The sequence below is a fragment of the Mytilus californianus genome, unplaced genomic scaffold, assembly GCF_021869535.1.
Source record: "Mytilus californianus isolate M0D057914Y unplaced genomic scaffold, xbMytCali1.0.p SCAF_2, whole genome shotgun sequence".
NCBI lineage: Eukaryota > Metazoa > Mollusca > Bivalvia > Mytilida > Mytilidae > Mytilus > Mytilus californianus.
In genome coordinates, this window is record NW_026262668.1 from 21171089 (window position 1) to 21185474 (window position 14386).

Genomic DNA, 14386 nt, shown 5'->3' on the forward strand with positions numbered 1-14386 from the left:
TAACATCTTGTTTTTAGCCTTCATCACGTGAAGAATCTGCAAAAATATACACAAAACAATTACAAAAGTATTTTTTATTTCAAAATACATCTTCAAAGATCAGGTATAATGCTTTTGAACTGAAACGCGTCAGAATGATCAAAGAGCAGTGTAAAATAATAGCCAAATCCAAGCGAGGTAAATTTTGTATGTAGGAAGTTTTTGAGTTTGGGTTGAAACCTTTTCTAGTGGACTGAAGAAGATATCATCAGCTCGCTAGTCAGTGCCTCAGTTCTGCTATGATTTATAACGTGTGTTTTTCTAGGATCTGTGTTGATGAATTAAAAGTTATTAAAAACTATGGTTCAAATTCCCTCAGGCAAAATTGACAGAAGATTAACTTGGCTATTATCTTTATGACCTTTTTGGTCATATAGCTCATTTCATGTCTTATACATCATTGGCTTTCAGTTGTTAAGGTTTTTAGAGTTCCGCTAAAGTTTAATGAAAAAATGCGCATCGGGTGCAGGGAACCATATAAAACTTTATTTTCATTGAACCTTTATTTATAGATTTATCAACAGAGAAGATAATAAATAGAGAATATCATATTAAACCCATATCAACCAGAGACACCATACAATTCCAGGAGCTCTGCTCGAGGGATTATATTGGTTGAGGGTTGATACGATGTGTGATATTGAAAAAGCTATATTATATACACTTTATTATATATGTTTTTCGCGTGACATAACGTTATACAGATAAGGGGTTTAATAAAGCCTTTGCAACCGTGCCTGATATCGATAACATGACGTCATACAGGTGAGGGGTTTGATAAAGCCTTTGTAACCATTACTGATATCGATATTATCACGGGTGACTGATACAGCATGATGCCATTGATTGTATTAACCATACAGTTAACTAGTAAGTATATAATAAAATATAATTTTATAAACTATGTAAACATTTATCATACTGCTTGCTCTAAACAGTTACCATTTATGACACATCTATTCAAAATATGCCGATTTCAGTTGTAAGTAAAAGTAGGAATCAAGTCTTGCTTTATCTGTTTCGTCATATTTCACCTTGAACGTGATAAATGCATTACACAATCATAATCACAGTTACTGTTGATTCGTTAATATTCGTTGGATACCAATTTCGTGGAATTCGTTGGAACAGGTGAACCACGAATTCAAATATTCAACGAATTACAGATTTTTTATACGCTTGTATGCAGACTTTGCCAAAACCACGAAATCAAATTTCCACGAAAATACAAATTTTTGTCAATCCAAGAAGATTGGTACCCACGAAAATAAATGAATCCACAGTATATAGATACAGATAATAAGACAAAAATAAAAACATTCTGTTTATATATCCCAACTCGTTCGTTATGCCCGTGTGTGTAGTGATGTCATAGATTTTTACGAACGTAATCAATGCATCACTGGTAAATTATTAAGTCAGGGATTTCGTTACCATTAATTACTTTAAACATTTTCTGAATTCTTCCATAAATACAAAGATTTGATTAGTAAATTTGGCTGTATCTGTAGAAAACTTATTAAAAAACGGTATTTCAGGTCCTAAATTTTACAGTAATATTGTACTAAACACGCAGAAATCACTATTGGATCTGTTTAAACTCGTTGACCCTTTAAACAAACTTATTGGTAAATGTTATCTTATTGATGTTGTAATAAGTTCTTTGAATATTGTTTACATTGGCACTAACATCGATTTTGTCATCAATAAACTTTAAACATAACTAAATTTGTATTCTTTTCGAATGGTTTTTGGGATGCATTAATACACATCCACGTTAATTTTTTATTTAGAGATTGCTTTATCTATATATAACATGATACATATTTAGTATAAGGTTAAATCCTAACGATCCTAAAGCCTATCGATACTTTTATTTTGGCATTAATATTGCACAAGTCATATCTTCTTTAACTGTCCATGGCGTTAAAACTATAAATCCCTGGGATTTGTTTAAATCGATTTTAGTCTCTGATGCATGATTTTTTTTATTGTTATTTGTTTTTGGCTTTTAACTAGCTTTCAGTAACTGCGAGTACTCTCAAATCGTACTTTCTTGTTAATTTGACCTGTTGACACAATTTGTAATACATTTCTGTAACTCAATGTTTATCATTTTGTGTTAGATCTCCTCTTACTATTTTCAATATGTACCACCTTAAGTATTTAGTATGACGATAATTTTTCACTTCTGTACTCGTACTCTGAACAACAAATTTATTACTCCTCACAACAAAATTATTATATTTAAATTTACCTGTGTACGTTGTTCCATTTAACGCCATTTTGTCCCAGGTAAGAGTTGTATTATTGACACTCTTCCTACATCTTTTTATTACTACCTGTAACGTCTATGTTATATAGGCACCTACGTTTTAATATTGTATTTATATTGTGTCATAGATCAAACTTATTCGTTCAGTGTATGTTTACTTGTTTTTGTTTAAATATCTTTTTGATTGAGTTAAGCCATTTCATTTGATATTATATAGTGTGTCTTTTTATGTTGTAATGTTACACTACTGTCTCAGGTTAGGGTGAAGGTTGGCGCCTGTTAAATCGTTTAAACCCGCTGCATTTTTATGCACTTGTCCTAAGTCAGGATCCTGTTGTTCAATGGCTGTCGTTTGTTGGTGTGGTTCATAGGTGTTTCTCGTTTCTCGTTTTTTATATAGATTAGACCGTTGGTTTCCCTGTTTGAATTGTTTTACACTAGTCATTTTGGGGCCCTTTATAGCTTGCTGTTCGGTGTTAGCCAAGGCTCCGTGTTGAAGGCCGTACTTTGACCTATAATTGTTTACTTTTTATACATTGTGACTTGGATGGAGAGTTGCCTCATTGGCACTCATACCACATCTTCTTATTTATATTTATAACCACTTCGAACAAAATGAATACGATATGTGTGGGATTTGCCTTTTGAGAGGGTATTATAGAGAGTTGCTGCTTACAAGGAAGCTATTAAACCAAGAGTTCCAAGTGGTCAAGTTGAAATCATCCCTTTGAAAATTTTATGGACACCATCATGATTTGCTTGGTCGTTATGGAATATCTGTTTCACAGATGACGACGAATATGTTCAAATTGTCGTTACAACAATCCTGTCTTCTTATTTTCAAAAGTGATCTACCGAATTAGACTTATCTACGGGTTTGTACTTACTTACGCAACATACATATGCCACATGTGAAGCAGAATCCGCTTACTCTTCCGGAGCACCTGAGATCATCCCCGGTTTTTTGTGGGGTTCGTGTTGCTCAGTCGTTAGTTTTCATGTAGTGTTGATCATGCTGTTATTTGTCTTTTGATTGTTGTCAGTATTTTGCCAATGCAAAGTCAGTTTGTTTTCGACTTTCGATGAATTTGAATATCTCTTTGCATAATTTACAATATTTAAAAGCCTGGTATCTGTGATGAGTTTATGTCGCAAAATGAGTACCCATTGAAATGCCCGAATCAATTTTTGTTTCTAAAACATTTTGACCTCAAATGTTATGCTCACTCAGGCACAGTTGACGTGAGTTGGATTTGATTTTTTTTTCCAGTTTTGTTGACCATATAGCTCTCCATGTGTTCTGGTATTAAACATACTTGTTTATAAAATTTTTGCAATTGATCATCCTTGGTGGACGTAAATCCACGGAAAGGGTTCGCAACTATTTATAAGGAAATTCATAAAAGCATGAAGTAATTGTACAAGTATTATGTGCTTTTATGAACAGTCTTTATAGTAGGGTGCCCAGTGTTCAAAGAGTCCTCTAGTTATCAAGTTTAAGTTAACGGAATAACACACGGCTATTTTATTTTGCAAATTATAAGAAAATCATTATATTTTACAATCATGATTGTCGTCGTAAGTTCCCGCGGTCACGATTTTCTAAATGTCGTGTTTTACAGGGTACCCCCAGATACCGTATTGTACGGGGAATCTTTAACATAAAAATAAAATTATTGCGATCTGTCTTGGTGGTTAACATAGTACTTATGATATATAGTTTATATATTAAATATATCATATAACGAAGGTGGAAAGTATTTAAGTGATTTTGGTATAAGTATTTCAGCATTTTAGTAACACTAAAATTCTACCCGATATTTACCACATTTTCATCGAAAGCAAAACTGTTACGTGTATCATCACGGTATTTTTTACTCTGGTTAATCCAATAAGACACTGTGCATGTGTGTGCCAAAATTTATGAGTGAAACAAAAGTCGTTTTGAAGAAATTAGCTATTAAAAACACAAATTAAGTCAATATTTTGGGATTGATTAAACACGTATTATCTCGAGTCATTAATTATTTTGTTGCTTACACTATTAGGCCATTAACAAGTACAGTGGTCACTCAGTACATTTCTCATGTTTGCTTGTTGTGTGGTTGATTTATTTGTTTTGTATATCCAGCTAACGTTGTAGATTGTTATTTTCTTCGGAGGAATATGTTTAGTGTCTGTTTTTTCAAAACTTTAAACTTTTTATTGAATAGGTATTTTTGTTATAATTGTAGTATAAAAATCAAATCGGTCGGTTTCGTTTCACATCCGGAATATATCACATCAAATCTATGTTATGGTCGTGCGGGATATTTTCGACCAAAATCAACCTACCTGGAACGACAATAGAAATCTACCACCGTTCGTGCTATAAATTATATACCAGCAGCCACAACTGCAGTAAATTCAAAGCTGAATTGGCCAAAGGTTTGTACGATCAAACCCCTGAAGCCAATGACCTATTTGTGCCAAGCATGCATGTTCAATTTATCTACCATGTTTCAAATTGGAATATTTGGGTTTTTGTTTCTGTGAAAATAATACAATTAAAAAAAGATCGATACTTTAAAATTATAGATTAAGAACGGCTATAAAAGGCCCCGACAAGACAAATTGTGAAACAATCCAAACGAAAAAGCTAACGGTCCCATTTATGACAACAACAAAAAACAGATACAACAGACAGCGACCAACGACAACCATTGAATTGCAAGCTCCTGATTTGAACAGATACATACAGAATTTGGCGGGGTTAAACATGTTTGTGATATTTCGACCCTCCCTTTACCTGGACAATGGTATAACAACACAACATAAAAACAATCTGCTAAAAAAAAGTTTGAAATGGCTTGACTCCTCAAATCGGCATGACGCACAAAAACATGAAATGAAGACAAAAGACACAAAGTACCGAACATTTATTTTCACTTTTGTACACAGTTTTATACTCATCTATCCTGCATTTCATGTTGCAGTGTATTCATTTTCATCCTATCTTGTGCAAAGTCATTTATTTTCAGTTCATACCAGGCCAAGTTATTCATTTTCAAAATCCTCCTCCCCTCCCCCCTTTCGAAATCAAATTGTCGTCCCCTTACGGAAAGCAAATGAAAGGGCGTCAGCAATAGTCTGAGAACAGTATGATCATAAACATCATTTCCGTAAAAAGAAGGATTCTACTGGTACAGCATGTTTTACTAACTGACTGAATTATGTCGAAAGTCTAACAGAAAAGGATTATACATTCTTTATATGCCTGTCCCAAGTCCAGATCGAGCAGGTATTTGAGTGGCTGTCGTTGGTTCACGTCTGTCATATTTGTTTTTGTAAATTGTTTTTTTATAGGTTAGGCCGTTAGTTTTTTCATATGAATTGTTCCAAAGTTTTCATATCAGGGCCTTTTATAGCGGACTATACGGTATGAGTTTTTCTCATTGTTGAAGGCCGTACGGTTGTCTATAAATGCTTACTTCCACTTCATTTGAACTTTGATAGACAGTTGTTACATTAGCAATCATACCACATCTCCTTATTTTTATATTATACAACAAGTATTACATGAAAGGTAATGAAAGGACGTCATCAATTGTCTGACAAAAGTATGATCATAAACATCATTACTGTAAAAACTAGTATTTTACTGGTACAGCATGTTTTACTAACTGACTGAATTATGTCGAAAGTCTTAGAGAGAATGATTATGCATTTTTTATATGCCTGTCCCCAAGTCCGGACCGAGCCGGTATTTGAGTGGTTGTCGTTGGTTCATGTCTGTCATATTTTTTTGGTAAATTATTTGTTATAAATTAGGCCGTTAGTTTTCTCAAATGAATTGTTTCAAATTTTTCATATCGGGGCCATTTAAAGCCGTCCGTACGGTATGGGTTTTTCTCATTGTTGGAGGCCGTACGGTTACCTATAATTGCTTACTTCAACATCTCCTTATTCTTATATTATACAACTAGTATTACATAAATTAACATTATCAATGTTCCATGTAAATGAGGTAAGGTCAGATGAACTCTGCCACAAAGACATGTACACCTTGCTTCAATTCCATACACCAAATATATTTGACCCACTACTTATAGTATCTGAAATACGGACATGACCACTGAAACTTAACCTTGTTCACTGATCCATGAAATGAGGTCGAGGTCATGTGAAACATGCCTGACGGACATGTAGACGTTGCAAGGATATCATATATTAGTAACCAAATATAGTTATCCTAGAACTCATGATAAATAAGACATTCGTATGACGAAAAAAAACTATACTGTTTTGTAACAGTCACTAAACCATGAAAATGTGGTCAAGGACAATGATTATGTAACAGACGGGAACTTCGTAACACAATGGATCTATATACAAAATATGAATCATCCAATCCCTCTACCCTCTGAAATATAAAGCTATACAAATAGTTTACGGTGTTGCTGTCGCCATTATCAGATTGTATTCTGTATGCCTCGCAACAACTGAACAACTGAAATTAGATCTGTAACCTAAACCTGGTCGGTTGGCTTTCAATTTAACAGTAGACAATGAAACGTTATAGCTACTACTAGCTTCGGCATTTTTTCTATGTTGTTTCAATCTGATTAAAATTCTGATCTATATCAACTCACGTGCTCGTATATATAAGCTAATATGAGGATAACGAAATCAGAGATCTATATTTTAATTAGATTAATTTTTTTTACAAGTGTTTGTAAAATATATCAATGCTGTACATAACCCTCTTTTTGTAGATAATCTTTAACTTTATGTCAATTGTAGGCCAATTTATGCTCATATATAAGTCATATAAGTGTGTAAGATGGAGTGATTAACCTGTTTTTAATTGTCATTTTGTTTTCATAATTTTAACAGACACCCTCCCCCTCTGTCACCGTTTGCAGTTTGTTTTTATTTCTATAAAGCAAAGATTTACTTAGACCTGCTAATTCAGTCAATTATGCGTTAATATTACACCAGTTTTGGAACTAAGTACAATTTGATGTGCTTCCACACTCACCATAAGAAAATTGGATATTTACCCTGAAAATTATTACGAACACCTTCTATAAAATGACGGAAAAATAAAACATTTTGGGAGGGCAACTTATAAATGTAAATATCTAAAAACATCTCTAGAGATTACTTGTATCGAATCTTATGTAAAAATTCCGAATTTGGAAATTTTGATAGGCCAAGGTCACTGTTATTTAACAGCTGAATGAAATTCTAAATGAGCACCCTATACGTGCAAATGTCAATCTCGAATCATATTTGGCAACAGAAATATCAAATTATTCCTAAATATAGAAATTATAGTTATAATCCTTTGAGTTATTTGCATTTATTTTGCTATAAACACATATATGTAGGGGCGGCTAGCTGTCTTTACGTGACTGTTGGTTTTCCTGGAAATTTTAGCTTTGAACATTGACCCAAATTTAAGAAAATCGTGACCACTGTAGACAACGACACTATCAATATTTCGATGAGGCTTGTTCCCTTCTTTTAAATGATATAAAATACAGCCGTGTGTTATTCCGTTAACCCAAAATCGATCAAATTCTTTGACTGTCACCCGACTATTGTATTAAAAACTACAATTAACGAGATTAGTTTATGAATGTTAGAATGACTAAAAGAACTTTTTCCTCTGAATAATATATGATTTGAATAAAGTTGACAAAAGTATCAGAAGCGAAATTTATTGCATAGCAATATAATATTTCCCACAGAAAGTAACCAAAAGTTAGCGTGCAATAAATTCTAATATTGCACTAGTGCAATAAATCTTCAAAATTTATGACGTCATCAACGACAAAATCTTAGTTTAAACCAATGTTTACTTTCAAATATGATATTGCTATACAATAAAGGGGTTATTGCATGAATATTGGGGAATATTCATGCAATAACCCTATAATATTACTAGCATTTACCTTTTGAATAATAGTGTGTGTTTATATTCTAAATAATGATCCTTTGCAGCTAAAACTTAATGGCCACCTTAACTCAAAAGTTTAACAGATATAAGATATATTATATTTAGTACCGTATTCAAAACAGATATGATTATATCATTCATAATTGTTATTTGAAAAGGATGTATACATAATAAAATGCAGAGTCAGATAAGATCAGATAAGAATTGAATATCTATATTATTATATTGTAATATATCGTTCATTGCATATTGCTCTGCAGGTTAACACAGATCAATAATTCTGATTGTAGAGATGTCCGGAGATAAAACTTTATAAACATATGTATTTAGGAATTAATTGAAGTATAATGTGTTTGTAATTGTGATGTAACCAAGTTTGAATTTGATTATCTCCCTTATTCCATGAAAATTTTTAGTTAATACGAAATGCAAAAGATACTACGGGGTGACTAATAACCGTTCATGAAAAAAAGAAAAAAATATGGACAAAAGAAGAAAAACAAACAACAATTCTCAAACAAACACTGCACAAAACACTTGCGTAATATGAGCTCCAACATAACCGGGGTTGAAATTAGTTGATTCGAGAGTGGCAGTTTACAGGTGGCATCCGTAATGGTTATAATCCGATAAAATGTCATTATCATCCTTCCCTACGGCTATATCTGTTTCCTCAACGTATCCGTAAAACTCGTATCACGATAGCGCGTGCTCTGAGGAGACATTATCAACTTGAGGTGGAAATATCAACAAATTCTCCCAACATTTATTCCATCATTGTAATGATATCATGTCACTTACAAAGATGATTTGACCAAATAATTTACCCTTGCATACCAATTTTTGCATTGTGCAATTTTTATGTTGCCAAATTTACCTTTAATGCTTGAATAAGCAATAGTAAAACGTGTCCCACCGGATTCTAAATAACGTCTGCCGGGACTACTTTTTTTTAAATTGACTCTGTGACCTTACATGAACTCCTGGTATGACCTACATTGAGATCAGACTACCGAAACAAATGTCAACAAAGCGGGGGTGGAAAATGTAACGATTAAAACTATATTTACAGTATAAACCAATTATTCACAGTAAAACCAATAACAAATTAAATCTAAATTGTTTAAATGCACTTGTGTTTAATAACAGCAAAGCTAACACATTTTACATTAAATTATGAAAATTTCTATCAAAGCTCAAACGCCCTTTTCCAGACAAGTCTAAAACACTTATTTCGTCTGCTGAAACAAAACAAAACAAAACAAACACACAAAATGGCCACTGATACAGAGAGTGAGAGTGAATCATGGGAATCGGGAGACAATTCAGACACAAATACATTATTAAGTGAAATGGACAGCCCTTCATGCAGTTACTGGGACTTTTCAAAACCAAATTCAAGCACTAGATATAAATATCTCCCTGTAAATGTTCACAAAATTCAAAAACAAAGTGCCACAAATGAAAAACAAAAGGAAAATGCGAAAGAAGACAAGAACACTAAAACTGACAGTGATCAAACTGCATCTTTTGGCACAACATCCTTAGCAAAAGCATCAGAGAGTGACCGTTTCAGAGATGTAACAGATGCTGATATAGACTCCTTCCTTCAAGAGCAACTTAATAAAAATACTTCCAAGAAAACAAAGTCTGATTTGAAAATTTTCCAATTGTTCTTAAAATCAAAACATGATGACAAAAGAAACATTGAACAAATACCACCACAACAGTTGGACAGACATCTTAGTTTTTTCTTTCTTAGCGCCACGAAGGAAAAACAAACAAATGGTACTTTTGAATATGAACCATCATCTCTTAAGTCAATACAGCAGAGCATTAGCCGACATTTAAAGGATAATGAGTATGAATGTAATATTATAACTGATGATGAGTTCCACAAAAGTCGTCAGACTCTGAGCGCAAAATTTAAAAACTTAAAATCACTTGGTCTTGGTAATAAACCCAATGCTGCAGACCCTTTGACAGATGACGATCTCAACAAATTTTACATGAAAAAAGTTATGGGGTCAAATAGCCCTCGCTCTCTTATAAACGCAGTATATATTAATAACAATTACCATTTTGGTTTAAGAGGAGTAACTGAACATTATAATTTATGTTGGGGTGATATATCACTAAAAGTTGACACAAATGGAGACGAATACCTCCAGTATTATCGTGAAAGGCAGACAAAAACAAGACAGGGCGAAAATATAACAAATCTAAGAAAATCAGGACCAATCGCAGTAGAAAACAAAATTGACCGCACCAGATGTCCTGTGTTTCAATATAAACTTTTTCGACAAAAAAGACCAGAAACCATGAAAAAAGAGGATTTCTCTTTTTATTTTCAGGCTTCAACGTTTCAGGATAATAACTATGAATCAAAAATTCTTTGGTACAAAAACCTAAGACTTGGAACTAAATCAATTTCTAAAATAATAAAAGATATGGCCACGGAAGCACTACCCAATAACGATAAAAGACTCACTGGCCATAGTGCAAGGAAGGGTTCAATCCAAAAACAAAAAGACAATGGAGTGCAAGACACAGAAATTGTACAAAGAACAGGACACAAAAATGTTAACAGTTTGCTGTCGTACTCCAAAACAAGCTTGGAACAACAAAAAAAAACATCTCTAATGCTATCTTCAACAAGAGAATTACAGCATCCTACAGTTACTAAATCAGATAATAAAGAAAATACCTCACCAGTATTAGAGACAATAACATCAACACAGACTCAATCAACTGTTAGTAACAACAGTAAACAGTCAATTTACAAAGGAAATTTTAATTTTTCGAAATTACATCCCGCAATGAGTGGTCTTTTCACCAATGCAACATTCCATGGTGGAAATTTCAATTTTACCTTTAACAATGGGACATCATCGTCATCAGATCAACAACCCTCAGATGACAACAAAAAGAACAAAAGAAAGCGTCTATGCGTAATTGACAGTGACAGTGATAGTGATTTCTAAAATATAATAATCATTCAATTCATTTATTAGTTGTGGGACTATAATCCAATATTTTCATTACTCAGTATGCTTTAACAACTTTTTAAAACTAAACGCAATAAATATCTGACCAACAAATGTATTTTATGTATCAAATCAATTGCTAAAATAGTATGAATTTCTCCAGATGCTCTACAAATAATAAGACTCACTGAATCAGTATCATACTATAAGTGTAAAGAAAATAAAAATAGTCTTATACTGAAAATGTGTAAAAATATTTTTGCTTTAAGCAATTATGATTTAATGTATTTGCAAAGAGAGCAAATTAACAAAAAAAAATCATCTTGCATATCAACCTATTATTACTAGCTTCAATTTATTTCGTGTAACCTGAAACCAGTCTGCAAATTACAAAAAAATAAGAAGATTCAATATAAAAACACCAATAAAAAAGATTTATCAACTAGAGATGAAAGCAAATTTACATGTCCGTCATGTATATGGCCTTTAACAATGATCAAAATGCATACTGTGTAACAAGCTTTACACAAAAGCACCAACCAAAAAAAAGCTTTTGAACAACAGATAATTTGGTCTAGTTTCTACATATATTGATATAAAATATCAGTCGCAAGTTACAATGTGAAAACTGGTGTAAACTGTAAATCATAATTATATTGGCTAAATCAAGGACAAATCCTTGGCTATATGTACATTGATTATTCACATGAGATAGACTCAAGTAGGCAAAATATTAAATGATTAATACATGTTAAATTCCATTCATAGTATTTATTGTTTCAGTGTAACTAAATTAGGATTTGAACCTAAGACCTTCTCATAAAGAGATGCTCTGACCCCTGAGCTACCTAGTTGAATACACTGAAAGCATATACATTTCTCCAAGAATCATAAACATGATGTATCTTATCATTTAACTCAAAGTTACCAAAAGAATGATACATTTATATCAATGTTCATGGACCAACAGTATGCAGCGAAGCAATATTGAAAAACATTTCAAAAATTCAGGTGATCTGGTTTTGTTATTGTTCCTTTAAATTTTATCAGGGAAGAAAGTACCCGCGGAAAATATGTTTTCCCCAATTATAACATAAGGCAAAGCACTTATAGGAAATGGTACCCAATAACTTGAACCAAATACCGTCCCAATGCAATTTGGTGGGGAAGTTTGTACAAAAATAACACCTACATTCCATGTCCTCTCACGTACAAATGGCGGGTACAAGGTGCGAGATGTCGAGGTATTATTACAAAAAGGACAATTTACCAATACCTGTCTTTCTCAAATTAACTTCTCCTTACGAATAACAACTACCAAATATGTATGTACTCTCAGACTTGATACAAACAACATTTTGATGCGATATTTTTGGATTTTTTTAGTGCCGCGTATCCTTAGAAGTTGTTCAGCAGTCAGCGAGTAGAAATTTTCCTCTTCTGTTGATATGAAATACTTCGATCTTTCAATCTATCGTTAAGCCTTGTTTCTTTTTTTTTTGTATCATCTTCAAATATCATACATCAATATATGCATTATCATGTACAAAACACATTTTTCTTCATGTAGTTAATGGGAATATTTTACCCTGCGTATTTTGGCCGCAAGGTGTTCCGCGGTTTAATATGTCGATGACGTGTGTTGCCTAGTATCAACAGAGACACTCCGGTAATAACAATTCCCGCTAAATTATTAAAAAAAGAAAATTTTGATCAAAAACATTGATTTGAAAGATGATAAAAATGATATCTAAATGTGGATTGTATAGATATTGAAAAATATCAGCCCGCTCGACAGAATATGAAGATAAATGGCTCGTTCGCTACGCTCACTCGACATTTAGCTTCATATTCTGGCTCGCGGGCTGATATTTTTCTATATCTATATATCCACACCCAGATAACATGTACTTATCGATTATGAATATCTAGGATACAACTAACTCAAGCATAGTCGGACTGGAACGTTATTTAATGTAATGATTGACTTGTTTTTGTTATGTTTATGTCTTTCCAAAGTTTTTTTGACGAACGCACCTGATAAGTTTAACCTGCAAGGACATATATAGGTATCACAATTTCATTTGTTTTCTAAATTTTGCTTTTTCAAATACTAGGTTTGTGTAAAATGCGCCTGACTAGCAATTCGTCTTTAAACCGTCAATTGAAAAGGACCATATGCTAATTGTAATTTTCTAAAAACTTTAGAGGTCCTGTATTTTTTTTTTTTTTTTTGGGGGGGGGGGGGGGGGGGGGGAGGGGGCATTTTAAGGTAGTAATCACACATAACAACTGATAATATAAATTTATAAAATTCATTTCGTTTATTATAGTTTAAAACAAAATTTAAATGTTTTTTAATGTTGCATGAAATGAAGAACATATTCAGTTTTGAATATTGCAGAAGATTCTGACGTTTTGTACTGTTTATGTTGTAGCTATATGAAACCTACTTCGATATAAATAAACCGATACCAAGTATAGGATGGATAAAGATATAGACAACAGTTGTTTACCGATGTTCATATCTCATTCTGTGGAATGGTCTGTTATCAGCAGATTAGTATCTTCGATGTTACAGGCTTCTAGCTTTTGGACAGACACAAAACGAAATTGGCGTGGTTACCATGATTGTGAACGATTTTCTAAATACATTAACCTTGAGAAGTAGTATAAAGTTAAATCACAAAAATACTGAACTCCGAGGAAAATTCAAAATGGAAAGTCCCTAATCAAATGGCAAAATCAAAAGCACAAACACATCAAACGAATGGACAAAACTGTCATATTCCTGACTTGGTACAGGCATTTTCTTATGTAGAAAACGGTGGATTGAACCTGATTTTATAGCGCTAAACCTCTCACTTGTATGACAGTCGCATCAAATTCAGTATAACACCTTACATGAGCTGGTTATTTCAAGAAATATTTGATTTCATTGTATTTGCCCTGTCTTTCATTGCTTTTTTCATAGAGATAAGGGCTTTTCATTTGCAGAATTTTAGTATCTGTTTTCGAATCTTGTTTGATACGCTTGTTCTTGGATGTCATGAATATTGTTACAGCTTGGAGATCTTTATTCCACTAATTATAATTTCTATCTAAACACGAGCTAAAACATTCAACACTGAACGCCTAATA

The 14386-nt window shown here is 32.9% G+C and overlaps 1 long non-coding RNA gene across 1 annotated transcript in view; it reads right to left on the minus strand.

Moving 5' to 3' along the window:
- The window catches only part of LOC127729473 (uncharacterized), a 41285-nt gene extending 32952 nt beyond the window's left edge, over positions 1–8333 (minus strand). The window contains exon 1 of the long non-coding RNA XR_007994644.1: positions 8254–8333. This is a non-coding gene — a long non-coding RNA (uncharacterized LOC127729473). The remainder of the gene's footprint in view (positions 1–8253) is intronic.
- Positions 8334–14386: the final 6053 nt, after the last annotated feature.